This window comes from Mirounga angustirostris, unplaced genomic scaffold (assembly GCF_029215605.1).
Source record: "Mirounga angustirostris isolate CCGP_5_RB_7025 unplaced genomic scaffold, mMirAng1.0.hap1 SCAF_3, whole genome shotgun sequence".
NCBI lineage: Eukaryota > Metazoa > Chordata > Mammalia > Carnivora > Phocidae > Mirounga > Mirounga angustirostris.
The window spans coordinates 123,854,159-123,871,202 of record NW_026991711.1 but is presented as its reverse complement, the minus strand read 5'-3'; the positions used below and the strand labels follow the sequence as shown (position 1 = coordinate 123,871,202).

Below are 17,044 nucleotides of genomic sequence, written 5' to 3'. Positions count from 1 at the left end.
TGATCTCAGGAGTCAGGAAAAGGGAAACCATGACAACATGCTCGTAATGGTAGTTTATTACTGTTTTTGTGGTTATGGCTCTGAAATGCCCCTGAAATGGTATACACCCATAATTTGGACTAAGCAAGGCATAACAAGTCAAGACAGGCCAAAGGCTCTCTCTTCATAATTGTTTATATGATCTGAGGGTGATACTGAGGTTAGAGAAAAGAAAGGGCACTTGATTGAAAAATGATGTCCTTCATGTAGGATGCAGTTGCTCCTGACCCATCAGTACCAGGACACGAGCCCTGAGTCACCTTTCTTGAGAGTGAATGGATTTGGGCTGACCCATCCACAATCAACACCCAGTCACCTGTATGACCAACAGAAGGTGCAAATAAGATGGCCACAGAAAGGCAGGACTGGTACCTCATGGAATGCGGGAAAGATCTAAGGCTTACGGTCTGACCCATACATTCCCTCTGTGACATTTTACCTGAAAAAAATAGCCATACTCTCAGAATGTGCTTTACGATTTTAGTTTTTAAAATATCATGAGTAATAAGGACAGCAAAGTCTTGGTTTCCATTAGCAGTTAGCAAGTTTATAGTAAAATGTATAAACAGCCACTGTCACGAATATTTTTGGTCTCATTACGGGCTCTATTCATTCTCACCCTTATTTTCTTAATTCTTCATTCCACTTTTCCCCATGCTATTCTATCATATTTTTGGACTCCGATAATGGCTGTATAAATGAATTCCAGGAAAAGGTAAGATATAAATAAATAATACTCCGACCAGTTTCCTAAAGAGAAAATTATGTATTTAATGCAGAGCAAAAACATTAAAGGAACAAGAAATACTAGTCCTTTTCAGAATTCAAGTAACTTTCATAGGGACTGGAGGTAAACGCATTTTAGAAGATGTTAAATATTCTTTGACAAAAGCATTTTGTGTTAGTGCTTTGAATCTATGAATAAAAGATCCAGAAGACCATATGGGAAGGGGAAGTTCAAAAAGGTAGTACTAGAAAAAATGAAACAAACAGTTCCCTCTGGTATCCCCATAAATTATACAGGAAGCATGATTTCTGTTTAAGCCCAGCCCACAACAGGTGTTCTGACCAGTGAAAGTAGAAATCAGAATAGAGGGGTTTTCTAACATTTCAGTTGACATTTGAAAGAGTGAAAGCAAGTGAGATGAAAACAGCGAAATACAAGATCAGGCTCTCTTTCCTAAGTATTTTGCCATAACTTAGGGTGCTAGTTAGTTAGGCAAAGGGTCAGCCTTGGAATAGATGGGCTACTGCAAACTGTTTGCATCCATGGTCTAATAACTGCTATTGTCTCCCTCACTTCTATTCTTCCAAAAGCCCTCTGAAGGTAAAAACAAAACAAAACAAATGAAAAACATTTTCAAAGATTTAAAATAAGAAAAAGAGCACACACAAATATACTCTTTCTAGAAATGTGTAAAACAATTTAAATCATATATATACATATATTTATTTATTTATTTATTTATTTATTTATTTATTTATTTAGAGAGAGAGCATGTACACAGAGTGAGCAAGAACATGAGCTGGGGGGAGAGGCAGAAGGAGAGGGAGAAGCAGGCTCCCTGCTCAGCAGGGAGCCCAATGTGGGGCTTGATCACAGGACCCTGGGATAATGACACGAGCCAAAGGCAGATGCTTAACTGACTGAGCCACCCAGCCACCCATAAATCTTATATATTTTTTAAAAGAGCTGGCACTGGTAGGGGGTAGGGAAAGGGTCCTGTTTTTCTACTTGCTCTGCATGAGATTGAGCAGAGTGAACATGGGACTAAACTGCAGAGATCTGTAGTAAGATACACTGGCTGGCATCCAAACCCCTTAAAATTTGTCATTATAAATAGCTTTGTTTATGATGCATACAATTTCATTTTTTTACTTTAAAAGATTTAATATGTTTTGAAAAGCCTATGTAAAAATTTACTTAAAAGCAATTTTATCATAAACCCCAATTTTTTTATTAAACATATACTCCCTTGATTATTTATCCTATTTAGACATTCAAAAGCAAATGATTTATTCACATACAATTCTTTATACTCATATAAAGACACTATCAAATTTGGCATATGTCTGAAGAATGCTATTCACTTTCTTTCCATTGATCACCCAATGTAAAGATTTATTTAAAAAATTTTTATAAACAGTAAAGTTTCTTTAATTTCTGAAAAAAAATTTGTTTTCATTGTGTGAGAAGAACAAACATGTTTCTTAAGTTTCTGCTTTGCTTTTTGAAAAAAAATGATGTTTCTCACTGTAACAGCATTTTCAGTTCTTAATTCACAGACAAGCACCATAAATAGCTGTTTTAGTGCTGAAGGAGGAATGAATTCACACGTGAGATAGAGTACAGAGCCAGGATCATCAATAACTGTTCTGGAAAAAAAAATGGACACAAGGATACAGTCAACATTTGGCATAACATATGTTATGTGTCTATGTAGTAAAACTTAGGAAAGTGGTTCTAGAACGCTTTAAAATCTTCTGAAAGCTCTCGTGGATCCCTAATTTGTCACACATCCCCTACCCTAACCTTTTTCCTTCTCTTCTCTGTTTATCCCCCACACACAAGTGCGAAGGGTTTCCAAACTACCAAATGGGGGAATGAAAAAAAAAAAAAGCCTATTAGAACAAATGAAAAGGAATGACAATCATGATAATGGACGGTCAGGGTAAAGTCTCTTAAAACAGCATTCTGGATACAGAATGGGTGATCCATAAACACTGTTCAGTGGTTGAACAGGTACCTTCCACGGCAAACAGACAGGGCAAGTATTTGGGCAAGACTGTGTTAATTCTTAGCTTTAATGGCCACCATTTTTCTTTTGAGAGATATGAATGAAAAGAACAAAAATTGGGTTGCAACCCCACGAAGAAGGGGTTGATCAGCTTTATCTCCCTTTTACTTCCTCCTCCCATTCATGGCCATAACGAGCCAACATCATTGATGGAAAAGGCAGCATGAAGTGTGTGGAGCACTCCATATAGATTCACAGTCTATGCAATTTAAATAGTCTTTATTTAAACTATTGAAGAGAACATCCACCACTCAGATTTTAAGAAATAGAACCATCCTAATTTTATAAAAATGAAACAAATTTTAACCATAATTTCAGTCAGAAAATAAAGAGCTGAATCACTTAGCACTTAATAAACATTTTGTTATACAATATTTAAAACACACACGTATATAGTAAAAAAGAAAACCGTATAATAAATCCCTTATGTATTCATTACCCAGCTTCAAAAAAAGGAACATGCAGTCACATTTCATCTATACCTTCACCTACTATTTTCTCCGAATTACTAGATTATTTTGAAGTCTCAGACATCTTATCACTTCAGTAATAAATACCTGAGATGTACCTATAAATAGATACTTTAAAAAGACCACATTCACAATAACATTATCACACCTAAAATATTAAAAGTAAAATTCTTTTTTAAAAAAAAGATTTTATTTATTTATTTGAGAGAGGGAGAGAGAGAGAGAGAGAGAGAGAGAAGCAGGCTTCCTGCTGAGCAGGGAGCCTGACGTGGGCTCGATCCCAGTACCGTGGGATCATGACCTGAGCCAAAGACAGATGCTTAACCGAATGGGACACCCAGGCTCTCCTAAAAGTAAAATTCTTAATATCAACAAATATCTAGTCAGTATTCAAATTCCCTGTTTTGATTTCAAAAACAGTTGGTTTGTTTGAATCTAACCAAATCAAGGTCCACTCGTTATATTTGGTTGCTAGGTCTCTAAACATCTCTTCCTAATGCCTAGTTTCATTCTCCCTCTCTCTTAATTTTTTTTCTCCTGTTTGAAATTATTTCATTTGCCCAACAGATTGGATCTGACTGACGGCATCAGCACACTGTCCTTTAACATGTTCCCTTGGCTTCGTTATTTCCTAAGACTAGGTATTTATATTTAGATGACTAGCAATTCTGGGGCAAGAATACATCACAAGTGACATCATGTACTCCCACTGCGTCACATCAGGATAATATAATTTCTGACTGTCTCCCATTTTGTAATATTAACATAAGATAGATCAATGGGTTCAGATGCTGTTGATGATTACTGATCTAGATATATTAATTATTTCGTTAGCGGGTGCAAAGTTCACCGAAGTTTTAACTTCTAGATTTATGTACTACTTCTGTCAGTCATATAATTTCTACCTTTGTATTTATGTTCATAGAAATACAATACTGTTTCACTCACTATTTTCAAATAAGTTTTTACTGGGAAGTATTTTATTAATGCCACTGAGAAAACAGATCTAGATCTGTCCTTTGTCCTTCCTAAGCACCTAGGTTCTTGTATCATGGTTGATAATTTCACTTGAATTTTCTCTGTGGCTCAAATAGCCCCACTGATACTGTAACTAAAGGTGGGGGTAGGTCAACCGTTAACTGACTTGCTCTGAAGCAGAGACGACACATCACAGGACACTAGAATAACTGGCTGTTATTTGTTCTTTTCCAATAAAAAAAAAAAGCTAAAAGAAACACACACATATACCCTAAAGACATTCCTCCTTGGATTATAAGAGTCTATTAATGCAAACCAAATGTTATATCTAAACTATGTAACAGTGGTTAAAATGTATAATTATTTAATATAAAAATTTTTTAGCTGTGAAAATCTGTAGCCTACAGGCTTTTCTCCTCCTCAGCTTTAGAGTGTTTTTCCCCCTATTTAATAGTGGAGTAACACGACAGGAGAATAGAAAAATCCATGCACCAAACAGATTAGACTGATTTGTTATTAAATAGATTGTGAAGCCTCAGGGAGGACAGCCATAATAACAATTCAGTCACTACAAGTCTGGCAAACTCGTCGGCTGCCTCCCCTCCCCACCCTGGCAGACATGCCATGTTCAGTTTTAGGACAAGCTGATTAACTGCTGAAATGCACTAATGGATGGCACTCACTTTTCTATTTCCTTTTCCATACATCATTGGTTTAGACCTAGATATAGTAGTAGTTCTCCGAAGGGTTAAAGAAACATCTCATTACTTTCATCAGTCTTTCTGCTCCATGGTCCTTAACCTGCCAAATGGTAATGAGAATGTGAACTTAATACTAACCTCCTTTTATTTCATCATGGAGATTAAAATGAAGATGGAGATTAGATGAAGAAATGGTAAACTTTCCCACCTGAAATAATCAACTTCAGAAAGTACATTAGTGGGAATATGTTTTTCAAGATTGTTTTCTAGAATCTTTAGATTAATATCTACATGACTTCTTTTAATGTGTCTGTGATCAACCAAGAATATAAATGGTAACTACAGCAGTTTCCATAAGGAGAGACAAAACAGTAGTAGTAGAGATGGGGCTGGCGGCTAGGGGTTTTATAATTGTCCTTGTATGTTAAGCACAATTTTATATAGGCTGTGTCTATTTGGAGTGGTAGAGTGGATGTGAGTGGGATGCTTAAGTCTTCTCAAACCATTTATTGACACCCCAGTGGAAAAACCAATAGAATAACACTATCTTTAGGGGGCAATATCATCCTAATAATAAATTCAGGTGTACAGTAATAATTAAAACCAAAGCAAACTAAAACACAAAACACCAGAAAGGAAACACTGTGAACAGTAAAGAAGATAATGGGTATAAAACATCTATTAGCACAGGTGTAGCCCAATGCGGGACTCGATCCAGGGACTCCAGGATCATGACCTGAGCCGAAGGCAGTCGCTTAACCAACTGAGCCACCCAGGCACCCTAATATAAAGTATTTTAACCTAAGGAACTGAGAATCAAAGACACCCAGGTAGAGCCTCCTGGGATAGAGCTAGGACAATGTAATCTGATCAACATGGAGCTCTTCACAAAATTAAAAATAATAAAATATAAACATACATTTTATGCTGTTACTAAGCATATTTGTCATATTGTTAGTTATACAAAATGGTCCCTTCTGCTAGACTGGAAATTTCCAGGCTTTTACATCTTTGTATCTCTACAATAAAGTAAAGGTATACATATTTACTGAGTGAGTTTAGAGAAGACATCATAAATATTTGCAAAAAAATATGTGTGTAAATGCAAAGTCATGAAATGGTATCTGGAAATAGAAAGTAATGTTAGTATCATCTGGGCTCTTACCCTCCCTCAACTGCAGATGTGGATAATGAGGTATCTATTATTATATATCATATAGAGGTTGTATCTTCTATGTACTTGTAATGACACTAAAGGACTTGTATTCTAAAAATAGATTAATATAGTGTACTTTCAGTGCTATGATATACTAAGACCTGTACTATTTTTACATATACATCCCAGAGTTATTTCAGTGCAAAAAAAACTAATGATAGAACCAAAGACAATAAGCCAAATCACTCATTAGAAAAGCGGGCTAAGAGGGGGGAGCCTGGGGGTCTCGGCTGGTTAAGTGTCTAACTCTTGATTTCGACCCAGGTCATGATCTCAGAGTTGTGGGATCGAGCCCCCACTGGGCTGCACGCTCAGCGTGGAGTCTGCTTGTCCCTCTCCCTCTGCTCCTCTCCCTGCTCTCGCTCTCAAATAAAGAAATAAAATCTTAAAAAAAAAAAGAAAAGTGGGCAAAGAATATGAATAGGAAACTCAAATGGATCATAAAGACATGAAAATACTCAATCCCATTAGTCATCAAGAAAATGCAAAGTAAAATGAGATAACATCAGATTGATACAATTTAAAGAGCCTACCTAATCTTAAATGTTGTCCAAAAAAAAAAAAGAGTGAGAGAGAGAGAAAGAAAGACAAAGAGGAGAGACAGACACACATACACCCTGGAACTTTAACACATACTGCTTGAGAGTGTACAAGTGTTGAGATACCTCAGAAAGCAATTCAGGAAGATCTAGAAAAATTGAAAATGTACATTTATTATGACCCAAATATTCTACTTATAATGATGTATTTTCCATAATCTTATATGTGTAAACCAAGAGATAGGTTCAAAAATGTTCAGTGTTGCATTATTTATAGTGGAAAAGTGGAAGGAAAATGTTCTTCAATAAGGAAATGGCCATACAGTTGATCATTCCATGAAATATCTATATAACAGCAGTTAAAAACATAAACTAGATCTACACATACCAACATGGATAGATTCTAAATACTGAGTAGAAAAATACTTAGTGCACAATGATACACACACTATACCATATTGTGTAAGTTAAAAAAGAAACACAAAATATTGGTCAAGGATGTATAATGATATAAAAGCACACAAAGTAAACTGGAAGACTATATACTTGTGGTTAGCTATCAGGAAGAGAGAATGGGGGCAAAGAGGGCTTGAATTGTAAAGAAATTTTAAATAAAACGCCAATATGATGAATTATCAACAATTTTCAGTTCTGGGATGTGAGTACTTGAGTTTTTGTTGTACTATTCTCTGTGCTTCTTAGTACTTCTAACATTTCTTAAGATGAAGATTTAAAAGAATGCAGATAAAACCCAAAGGACAGTAAATACAAGATACATGATTAAAGTAATTGTTAATTCCCATGAAGCAGTAAAGGTAAACTTTTTTTCAGAAAGCATCTTGAAATATACTATGTGGCCTATTTAAATTACTTTATAATCTATCAATACATACACATAGTTCAAAAAGCCTAATGACTAAGAGCGGGGGCTGGTAATGTAATTCCTGTACTGACTGAATAATTTATCACAGCTTCATATTTTGAGAATAGTAATTATAGAATGTGAACTATGAAAAATTACAGAAAATGAAATAATGTTATTTTAATTAAAATGGTGCTTTAAAAGACAATTAAATAATAGCACGATACATATATTTTAGAAGCATGGGCCTCTGAATTTTAAAAAGTATTTTCCTCTTCATTAATTAGAAAATTAATATAGTTGGGCTGCCTCCATATTAAACCAAATACATTAAAATAGTCTCAAGATAATGTGAAACTTTGATGCAAACTATAAACTTGATCTCTTTTTGTGGTTCCTTCTAACCTTATCACCCGCTTAACATTTTTAAATATTCAATTTAAAAACAGGTAATTCATTTTGAAATATTTATTTACTATGATTAAAACATTTTGTTGTATAGTGTTCTGGGTCCATAAAAGACTACTGCTTATGAAAACTACTTGGCTTAAAATCCACATTCTAGGGCGCCTGGGTGGCTCAGTTGGTTAAGCGACTGCCTTCAGCTCAGGTCATGATCCCAGGGTCCTGGGATCGAGTCCCGCATCGGGCTCCCTGCTCTGCGGGGAGCCTGCTTCTCCCTCTCCCACTCCCCCTGCTTGTGTTCCCTCTCTCGCTGTGTCTCTCTCTGTCAAATAAATAAATAAAATCTTTAAAAAAAAAAAATCCACATTCTACATCGTAACATTCTTAGGTTAAAATAGGTTAGCTTAATGGAATTTTGGTTGAATTACCTTGGGCTCACATGCCCTGCAGAAGACCTAGCTTATACAAGTTTAATTCAGATCAGCAGAGATAGTTGCCACGTGGATTTGTATATCCCAGATGAAATTGGCTTGTGACTGGAATGGCAATGAGAAGCGGTAATTAAAATGCCTTCTGGAAGAACTGTGCTTAAGTAAACTGTTCGAGATAAATGACTTCTTTAGAGCTGCAGGTCAGCCACAGACTCATTTATGTATCTTTCAGATGCTGTACTCTTTACTGGGTTTACAATAGGAGTTGCATCATAAAAATTCAGTGTTATGAAATTTGCTCATAAGAGCATCCATTTAATAAATATTCACTGCACAGATCCCCAAGAGAGTTTCTGATAGTTAGATTCAAATATCAAATAGTTTATTCTTCATTTGGTCTGAATTAGAAATGAAATCAGAGCACTTTTATTTGTTTGACCATTAAGACAGACACTAGTGACTGAAGACAATACTTAGGAATGGAAATTGGGTGAACTATATTCTGATGAATATTATAGGACTCCCAAATAGCTTTACCTACTACGCACTAAAGTAACTTAACACAGACAACTAGCTCAGCAGTAGACAGGGATTTACCATAACAGAAAGCAGAGGAGAAAGGAAGAAGGCAAGTTCTTGTGAGGGAGTAGGAGGGTAGGTGGAGAGGCTAAGGAAAACTTCTATCACTCCCTGTGCCTCCCTCTGACACCCAAACTAAGAATGCCTAAAGCAAACCCCTTGGGATCTTCCCTTTTAACACCTAGAGACATAGTAGTATTATTTACAATAGTTAAAAAGTAGAAACAACCCTAATGTCTATTAGCTGGCAAATGAATAAACAAAATGTGGTATATCCATACAATGGAATAATTATTTGGAAACAAAAAGGGATTTAGTACTGATACAACATGGGTGTTACAAACATGGGTGAACCTTGAAAATCATCATGCTCAGTGAAAGAAACCAAGTCACAAAAGGCCATATATTGCCTGATATCATATATAGAAAATGTCCAATGGGCAAATCCACAGAGACAGAAAGTAGATGAACAGTTCTCAGGGGTAATGCGGAGGGGAGAATTGGAAAGGGGTGCTAATAGGTAGAAGGCTTCTTTATAGGGTGATAAAAATGCTCTAAAATGGAACAGTAGTAAGGGTTGAACAAACTCTGTGAATACACTAAAAATATGAATTGTACATTTTAAAAGTATGCATTTTATGGTATGTGAAATATATCTCAATAAAACTATTACTTTAAAAACTCAGGTTTTGCTGGTGAGAGCTCTGGAGGCCAAAGGGACAGAACTTTATATCAAGCATCTTCCTAGTGGTACATTAAATAAGCAATAAACTGTCAAGGCATAAACATTCAATCTTTTCAAAGACTCTTCATTTTTAAAGAATGTATCATTTGAGGAGGTTTACTTCACAATGAGTTAAAAATATTCGCTGAAGAAAAGACTTGAACCATGAAAAAGCCTTTTCTGCTACTGTCAGCCTAAAACACTTTTAGAATTTTTAATAATATCAATGGAAGCCTGATGGGCACTAGCAGATGACCCCATAAAGTGTAAAAAAATATCTGAATGGCAGTGGAGAATCAAATCTTTTCATTAAAAAATAACAGTTCTTTTCTTAAGTGTCGATAAGAAGACTATTTGTCAAGATTGTATGACCTTTTTGAAACCATAAAGAATTCTATTTTAGCAGGGCTTTAAACTAACTGAAAGGGAGAGAGAATCTTGGGAAGAGTTTGAAGTTATTTAATTTCAATATTGCCACCCATTCTCCCCCTCATTCAGTTGATATGGACAGGATTTTTCTCAGTCTAGAGTAACTTCCTAACATCAGTAGTAGTCAAAGGACAGACAATGTGAAGGGACCAACTGTTTCCAAATGGGGTCATCAAAGTTTAAGACAATGTATAAAAATCAAAATGAAAACTTAAATCTGTACTTTGATTCCAAAAGTTGCCATTAATGTTTCCTACAATTATTAAAAGGTCCATTTTTTAAGAACCTTTTTTTTTTTTGACTTCAATATAAATGAAAACTTAAGTGTTCCATTTTAATAAGTGGACAAACTATGATTTACAAGATAAAATTCGTGGAACCAACTTATGTACCCTAAAGAAAGAAACTTTTTCTTTCACCGTCTACAACTTGTCGAGAAGTAACTTTGTTTCTGGACAATGAATGGCAAGATTCCAAGTCTGCAATCAGGGATAGTTTTGGAATTCTGTACAGTAAAATCTCAGAAATAGTTTCTTGAAGTCAAAGCTGATCATATTTTCATTTACTGACTTTTCAATTCCAACTCCATTTTCTTCTCCTTGCACAGTTTTATTACCCAACAAGTTGAACCACTTGTGCAATTTCTCTGCTTACATGAAACACGAAGCATAGGCCACACCTTGGATACTTGAAGGCTGAATCTGCCTTAGACTATTTCCTCCCCTGGCCAAGTCTTCCTCCCACGCTGTGCCGCCTGCCACTGGAAGGCTGTAATGATCTCTAACCGCTGCTGAATTAGCAGCCCTAGGTCACTGGTTCAGCCTCAAGGCTTTTTTTTTTTTTTTTAAAGATTTTATTTATTTATTGGAGAGAGAGAGAGAGAAAGCACAGAGGGAGAGTGTGAGGCAGAAGCAGGCTCCCCGCTGAGCACAGAGCCCCATGCAGGGCTCAATCCCAGGACCCTGGGATCATGACCTGAGCTGAAGGCAGACGCTTAACTGAGTCACCCAGGCGCCCCTCAGCCTCAAGTTTTTTGTCCCACTGGGAATTCCTCAGGCAAGTGGGAGCCATTAAAAGTTAGGCCTGACATGTCAAAGTGGGATTTTAGGAACAAGACACAAGGTTAGCCAGGGGGAATGACCTCAAACTTAAAAAAAATAAATTGAAGAGAATGAAATGCAGCAAACACTTAAAAGTGGTTGACTCTTTTTTGGGGTTAGTGGCAATGTTCTTTGTGGTGGTGGTTATACAACCACATATCAAAAATCTCAAAAATCATAAAACTGTATGTTACAAAGGGTGAATTTTACTCTAAGTAAATTACACTTCAATAAGCGTGACTTGAAAATAAAATGGTTGTCTCTGAATGGTAGAATTATGGGTTTTACTCTATACTTTTTTGAATTTTACAAGTTGTCTGAAATGAGCATTATTTAACTCCACAGTCAGTAAAAAAACAAAATAAAACCAAAACCCCAAAACAGAGGAAGAATACTGCTCTGGCCACCCCTGCCCCTTCCTTTGCCCTTGGGAGCGGAGGTGGGCAGGGGAAATCCTGGGGTGAGGAGCTGGGCCCCTCACTGTGGGCTACCGGGACCTTTTACTGTCATCTTATCCAGTGAAATCTAACCTAGACTAATGTCAGAAAGAAACCCCATTGATGATGCTGCGAGGAGAAAAAGAATAAATTCCATGCTCATCAAAATTTGAATTTGAAGGTTGTTGCTTAGCCCATGGGAGGCAAGAGGTTGAAAGAGCAAACTTCCCTCTGAGTTAACTGTGCTGAGATTCTCCTGAGATGAGCTGTACACACCTCAGCATCCCATGAGGGCCATGTCCCTTGTTAGGGCACACACACCAGGTAGCTGCACAGTGACCTGTAACACAGGACACCCGTTGTTACCCGTGACTATAAAAAGCGTGGCAGATAGAAATAGTCATCGTGGCATGCTGCCTGATTGGAGGACCTGAAATTAACCCATCCATCTGATGATATGCTAAATATCATCTTTGAGTCAAACTAGACTGTCAGATTTAGCCTCCTGAAGAATTACTTCCAGGTAAGGTGCTATTCTATCTATTTATAGCGCATTTAGCAGTATAAGAAAGAAACCTATGAGCCTGATTTCATATAGAGAGAGACGACCAAGGATGCTGTTTGCCACATCACAAAGTGGTCTCTCAGTGGCGACTCACAGGAGAAAGCACTCAAGTCTTGGCCCCAGGAATGGCAGATTATCCTGAGCAACCTGGTTTGGTTTTATCCAACAGACATTTTGAATATAATTCATTCGTGTTTCTCTCTTTAGGATGGGTACTAGGTCACTCAGAGCCAAAGTGGCTCCCTACTTTTAGCAAATGCAGGGAATGTTAGCAACATACACGTTTATACTATTTCACCTCGGTTTCATTTTATTTTTCTAATCATTATCTTCCATGTGCTCTCATTTCCTCATTCCATTTTTGAGTTTTGTATTTTTAAAAGATGTTTCAAAAACTTTTGGAATGAGGCAAAATATTAAATATATACATATTAAAAATATTAAATATATAGTATACTCAAAACAAATGAAGAAAAGTGGTGTCTTCTCTATCAACTGATCCCATAGCCCACTTTAAATGAAGTGAATATTAAATATATAAAGAACTATACTGTGGTCATTATAAATGGAGAAAAGTTGTGGTTTCCTTATTAAGTATTTCCATAGCCTACCTTCAATGAGGGGAAATATTAAATACATAGGTAACTACAGTATATTTGGCACAAAGCAGACAGGCTGTAACTTCTCTATTAACTAATCTCATAACTCACTTTCAGGCTTTTTGAAGTCACAATGATTATTTTTGGCTTAACATTATCATCTTAGGATATAAGCACCATCAATTCCAGATTAAGGATCATTATATGTTGATATTGCTTGGGTTATTACTGCTCTTTTGGAGTAAATAAAGCAAATGAGAAATTGTATCAGAAATGGGGTTATTAACCTTGTTTAGAACTAAATTTCCAAGGAGGCATTAATAAAGAAACTAAGCAATTAATCATTAAGATTTTAAAATGATTTTTAATGATTTCTGTTTTTTAAGTTCTCAACAAGGCATACCACAAATAAACTGCCAATGGCAGTTCACTTTTCAGGGCACTGTTCCTAAATAAAAATAAGGAGAGGCTCAGTTTCTCCACCTAGAAAATGAGAACATCTCATGGCATGGGTTAAAAACTCATCATTGGTACTACAAGTGTGAGGGAACCCAACTGCTCAGTTTTAGAGCCACTCCTTTGGGAGAGGGCTCCATGGTATATTATTCAGCACAATAAAAGAATACTAAATAAGACCTCATGCCACTGCCTCCTTCTTCTTACTCACAGGGTAAGGCCAATAACAGCAAATGCTTTGAACAACAGAAAAAGTAAAGAAAAATATACTTTTCATTTCCCTTTGCGTTATTATAACACCATCTTTGGACTAGGAAACCTAAGAAAATCTTACAGGTCCCCTTACCAACTCTGGTGCAGGATCTAAATAAAACAATATGAAAGATAACTAGTTATCAAATCCCCTTTTTTGCTGGTTAAACTCAATTCATGTAAGAACGACCTGAATCCAAAGGAAGCTTCATGGCCATAAACAGTGGTCCCACTTTTAATTTCCTTTGAGCACATCAGCAATGGCTGACAAGAAAGAGGCCTTGGGTCTGATAGCTAATTTCTGTTCTTCTTTATCTTTATATTCTTTTTCTGAGAGTGACAGTTGGTGGAGACTGGAAGACACAGAGGGGTCTCTCAAGTGACAAAAACCTATGCTCCCTTCACTGACATTGCTTTCTAACGGGCTCCTTGCTAGTGTGGAAAGCGGGTGGTCACAAGAGCACAGTAAGTGTGTCAATGGTCTTCTTGCGGCCCACCGAAAAGCACACTGAAAGAGGGTAGATATGAGAAAGGACGGGCAGCAACCCACAGGTGCCAAGTAGATAACCTCATGGTGGAGCACCCTTACTTGATAAGCTTAAAACACATGAGGCTTTGCTGAGGTTCATGATTCGTCCAATGAACATGCATCTGGATGCCTGCCTGCTGAGCACCAGGCACTGTGCCAGGGCTGTGGGGGTGGGGTGGGCCTTACCACCTCATAGAGAGTTGACAAAGGCACAAACAGCTATGAGCTCAGATGAAGAGAGATCACCTTCACAGAGAAACTTGGGGAAGGCTGTAAGGAAGGGTTAGCATTATGTTGGGGGCATCAAGAATACATGAGAATCCAATGTGAGATGTGAGTAGGACAATCAAAATGGATCATTTATGATTCTAATCAGTGTTCACTGAATGTCAAAACCAGCCTTTCTCATAACCCTAAGATTCCAAAATAGATTTCCTGGCCTGCTGCCTGGTCTCTTTTCATTCTGACCTATGCACTACACTACCAGGACAACTACCTCCAAAAACAACTTTCCTTTTTTTTTAAAGATTTTATTTATTTATTTGACAGAGAGAGACACAGCGAGAGAGGGAACACAAGCAGGGGGAGTGGGAGCAGGAGAAGCAGGCTTCCCGCAGAGCAGGGAGCCCGATGTGGGGCTCAATCCCAGGACCCCGGGATCATGACCCAAGCCGAAGGCAGATGCTTAACGACTGAGCCACCCAGGTGCCCCAAAAACAACTTTCAACAGGTCTCCTTTAAGACCTAATGAAGGTTACTTATCATCACCTTGGTTCCCAGTTCTCAATCAGATGCCAGCTTTACCCTTCCAACCTCATAAGTCATTAGGCCCTTTTAGGACACATCCTTGCTGCTCCAATACAAACACAGTGGGGAATCCTATATACCTCTGTGCATGCTTTCCCCCTTTCTCTGGTCAACCCAACTTCTCCTTCTGCAGAATCCATTCATTCACCCAAAAGTCACTGACGGAGCCCAGTGACATGCCACACACCACACTAGGCACTGAGATCAAGAGACAAAACACCAAAATCACTCAGAGTAAATATTATAACATGTATTTTTACTAACATTTTAAACAAACCTATGGAATTAGCTAATTCAACTATGTAACCTTGAAATTATTTAATATTTTAAAACTTACAGTGCAGAAAATAATCTAAGAGCCATGCACATATCAACCACCCTCCTCATTTAGACAAATGTTAATATCGTGTCATGTTTGCTCTAGATGTCAAATTTTAAATAACATAGATTTGGCTAAGGTCTAATTTCTGATAGCTTCCTCCTCCCTTCCTTCCTAGAGGTACCACTATCTTAAACTGGTGTCATTCCAAAATATTTTTTATACTTTTACTACACATACATACATTCATGAACAATATAGAACACTGCTTAAATATTATATAGTGCTGCTGCATATACTTTTAATATGTTCATAGTGATATCCTCCTACATCTATTCTTCTACAATTTGTGGTTTTCACTCAGAAGTCTGTTTTGCAAAGATGTTCATGTTCATATATGTAAAGTAATTACTTCATTTTAACTGTTCTTGAGTCCACTTATCCACAGTTTCTCATTTCCATCCTGATAATTATGTTCTTTCTCATATCTTACTTTTGCAAATAATGCTATAATGAACATCCTCGTACCTGCCATATTGTGCACACCTGTCATACTTTCTCCAAGGACAGCATGTTCTTCAAGTTCTAAATCGTACCCTTCTTCCAGTTGATTCTCACTCATTGTTGAGTGTTTCTGACTCAAGTTTTAAAATATCTGATTGTGAGCTCATCTTTAGTGATGCCAGTTTCTCAGCTGGTGATTCTGAACAACGTGAAGAATTACATTTGGGCTCCAAATCCACATGTGGTACAAGCTTGGGAAGTTACCATGGGTGCAGCCCTTTGAGGGTCATAGCTTAATACAGCAATCTTAAGCACACATGTACCATCTTGAACATATACAAGGCCTCATTCTTGGGTCCCTGTATGGGTATTAATTCTAAGACTCTAGTGCGTTTGGAGGGGATGGGTTGACTGTCCCTAGATCTCCTGCAGAGGCAGCTCAAATGCTTCTGGCTCTGGCTTTCAGTTTCTTTCCTATTTCTACTACCTTGGGATTTTCCTTTCTATTTTGCCATTTTCTCACTGTATTGACTTGCTTTATTGATACATCAAGTATTTCTACAGGTTTATCAAGAGAATTTCTATGTTAGTTTAATTAGCTAAATTGCCAGAATAAAAGTCCTAACTGAATTCGTTAAATGTTGAATTAAATTTTCTATGTATAAAATTATGTATTTTTAAATCTGTGGGTCTATGTCTTTGGAAATATATACAATACCATATTATTGAGTTTGTGAATTGTTCTTTTTGGTGCTAAAGGTACAGATAACTTTTTAAAAATATTGAATAATTCTACTGAATAGAATTAAAATTATTTTTAACAATTTTAACTTCCTTTATAAATTATTTCATTGACTAACTACAAAACCAGAGTTAGAAATATTTGATTTACAATTTTACTCCTTGCGTATAATTTCCCTTCCTAAAAAAAAAAAAACCCAAAACCGCCTGGATAACTAAAAAATGATCACATAATTTAATATTTATGTTTTAAAAGTTTTATTAATCTTATTTGTATACTTTATGCCTTACTAAACATACCAATATGCACAACTCTTAAGGGTCAGAGATGAAAAAATTCACGAGAACACAGCTTATCAGCCTAATATTCTTAAATCCATAGCAACAATTAGCCAGAACGGAGGAACTACAGACAGCACTGTATTCACTAAGAAGGCTTTCTTGGCTAAGAGTAATAGATGATACTGACAAGTGGAACAATAACTATGTTAGAAATAACTAAAGAGACAAGTTACTGTTGGTACATACGTACATAGGAGTAAAGAAACCAAGCTTCAAATTGCA

General features: G+C 36.7%; 1 protein-coding gene and 1 long non-coding RNA gene across 10 annotated transcripts in view; both read right to left on the bottom strand.

The window, feature by feature from the left end:
• PKP4 (plakophilin 4) overlaps positions 1-17,044 on the bottom strand; it is a 234,702-nt gene that overhangs the window by 87,357 nt on the left and 130,301 nt on the right. The window lies entirely within an intron of this gene.
• LOC135363882 (uncharacterized) lies at positions 786-16,509 on the bottom strand. The gene is made up of 2 exons (XR_010410159.1): positions 8,437-16,509; positions 786-2,415 (listed from the first exon to the last, which is right to left on the bottom strand). It is a non-coding gene; the product is annotated as an uncharacterized LOC135363882 (long non-coding RNA).